At 45.4% G+C, this 2,875-nt stretch overlaps 1 non-coding gene across 1 annotated transcript; it reads left to right on the top strand.

Moving 5' to 3' along the window:
• Positions 1-1,991: 1,991 nt before the first annotated feature.
• Positions 1,992-2,182, top strand: LOC125997850 (U2 spliceosomal RNA). The gene has a single exon (XR_007491853.1). It is a non-coding gene; the product is annotated as a U2 spliceosomal RNA (small nuclear RNA).
• The last annotated feature ends 693 nt before the right edge of the window (positions 2,183-2,875 follow it).

Consider the following 2,875-nt stretch of genomic DNA (forward strand, 5'->3'; position numbering starts at 1 on the left):
ATTATGTAATTCTTGTACTCATAGATTCTACACTTTTTTTTTTTTTTTTTTTTTTAGTTTTTGGGTCACACCCGGCAGTGCTCAGGGATTACTCCTGGCTGTCTGCTCAGAAATAGCTCCTGGCAGGCACGGGGGACCATATGGGACACTGGGATTCGAACCAACCACCTTTGGTCTGTATCGGCTGCTTGCAAGGCAAACGCCGCTGTGCTATCTCTCCGGGCCCAGATTCTACACTTTTGGTGGGAAGGCACTTAAAGAATCCAACCCAGGGGCTGGAGAGAGCATGGAGGTAGGGCGTTTGCCTTGCATGCAGAAGGACGGTGGTTCAAATCTTGGCATCCCATATGGTCCCCCAAGCCTGTCAGGAGCGATTTATGAGCGCAGAGCCAGGAGTAACCCCTGAGCGAAGCCAGATGTGACCCAAACAAACAAACAAACAAACAAAATCTAACCCAGGAAGCTGTATCGATAGTATAGCAGGTAAGGCACGTTACTTATATGTAGCCAACCCAGATTGATCCCTGACACCCTATATTGTTGATGTATTTAAGGGAATTAATCAATAAACCTTTAAGGGGTGATGATGCCCCCCCCCCCATGGCAGTTGGACTGGGACATGCTTTATAACTGCCCTATAAAAAAAAAAGAGCCTGGAAGTTATTGAGGGGGTCCAGGGTAAAGACTGGAGTAGAGCCTGCCGGCCTGTGGTGGACTGGAGATAAAACATCAGCAAGGGCCCGGAGAGATAGCAACAGCGGCATTTGCCTTGCAAGCAGTCGATCCAAGACCAAAGGTGGTTGGTTCGAATCCCGGTGTCCCATATGGTCCCCCGTGCCTGCTAGGAGCTATTTCTGAGTAGACAGCCAGGAGTAACCCCTGAGCACCGCCGGGTGTGGCCCAAAAACCAAAAAAAAAAAAAAATCAGCAAGATGCTGTTTGGATTTGTTCCTGTCCCTGTCCCTGTCCCTCTCTCTTCTGTCTGGATGTGGGTCCGGGTTGATACATTCTGGCTTCCCTGGTTGGGTCCCTGCAGCAGGTGCCCGGTCCCTGCTTAAGGTTGCTTAAGTACTACCAGGATTGTTTTCTGAGTACAGAGCCAGGAATAACCCCAGCATCACCAGGTGTGGTTAACCAGCTCCCCCCACCAAAAAGCAAAGCAACTTTGGAATGATACAGTTGTAGTCTTCTGTGATGCAAATCATGATATGGCCATTATCATTTCTCTAAAAGAAATGATAGAAAGGATGTGTCTGCCACATGAGACCAAGTCAGGAAGAGTACTTTTACAGGAAGTCAAATCCTGCCAGAACTCTGCTCTTCAGTGATTCTGGACCTTTCCAGCCTTCATTGCTGTGGAAGAATAAGTTACTTTTGCTTAAGGCCCCTCTCTGTTTTGTTTCCTTACAATTCAAATAGAAAAAGTAGAGAAAGGGCTGGTGTGGTGGCACAAGCAGTAGGGCGTTTGCCTTGCATGCGCTAAGCTAGGACAGACCGCAGTTCGAGCTTTTGGTGTTCCCTTATGGTCCCTCAAGCCAGGAGTGATTTCTGAGCTCATTGCCAGGAGTAACCCCTGAGTATTCACTGGGTGATACTTTTTTTGTGGCCCAAGAAAGCAAAAAAAAAAATATATATATATATATATATAAGAGAATCTTGCAGTGTTTGATTTTGAATGGATGTGTTGTATTGGGATCAGACATATACTCTGGAAAGATCTTGGCAGCAAGAAAAGGCCAGGTGTTGGAGGAATTCAGGCTGCAGATGGGAGATTGCTTCAGTTCCTCTCACGCTTTCAGGCAAGCAGTGAGAAAGTTAAAGTGTGGAGGGGCTGATATGAGAGAGAGATGGTGCCTGAATTTCTCTTTATTTTTTCTTCTCCTCCAGACAGAACCACATAACTTGAACCATCTTGTTCTGCCTCTCAAATTGAGGGTATCAAGACCAAACAGGTGTATGAACATTGAGTAGAAATAAAAAATGATCATACTATCACTTCTCGGCCTTTTGGCTAAGATCAAGTGCAGTACCTGTTCCTATCAGTTTAATACCTGATATGTCGTCTATCCGACGACAATATATTAAATGGATTTTTGGCACTAGGAACTGGAATAGGAGCTTGCTGTGTCCATCCCATGCATCGACCTGGTATTGCAGTACCTCTAGGAATGGTGCACCAAAAAAAATGATCATACTTAAACACTAAATCCAAACCCAATCTACAACAAGCTAGACACAGAGGGAACCACTTATACTAGCAGCCGGGGGTGGGGGGGCAAAGGAGGGGATATAGGATGCATGCTGGGAACAGGGGTGGATGGAAGACAACACTGGTGGTGGGAATGCCCCTGATTCAATGTCACTACGTACCTAAAATATTACTGTGAAAGATTTGTAATTTACTTTGGTCAAAATAAAAATTATTTAATTACATATAAAAAAATGAAGAGCATAGCATAGTTGCCCTAAGAATCAATGAAATACACTAAGAAAGCTGGGACCACTGCCCCCCTTAACACTAGACAAGAGCTGGCCACCCCAAGTGTGTAAAAGTGAAAAAGATGCAGAGGATGGACTTAGGAGCATGTCTCAAGTTCAGCTCTGCTGTTCTTGATTACAAAACATGTGTTTGTGTGTGGGGAGGTGGATGTTGCGGAGGAGGAGGATATGTGTGGTTTGGACTTTTCTAGGGGCTTCTACATTTGCCAAAATGCCATCCAGATGTGATGAGGTCATTTATGAGACTTCAGTCACACTCAGTTCAGGGGCAGTCCAGATCTGTTTATTTAATGAAGATGGATGTTTGGAATGGCGGTGTGAAGAGAGTCTAGCTTGCTGCTCCTTTTTCCAGGAGTGTTCTGGTGCTTCTAGAATC

Source organism: Suncus etruscus, chromosome 19, assembly GCF_024139225.1.
Source record: "Suncus etruscus isolate mSunEtr1 chromosome 19, mSunEtr1.pri.cur, whole genome shotgun sequence".
NCBI lineage: Eukaryota > Metazoa > Chordata > Mammalia > Eulipotyphla > Soricidae > Suncus > Suncus etruscus.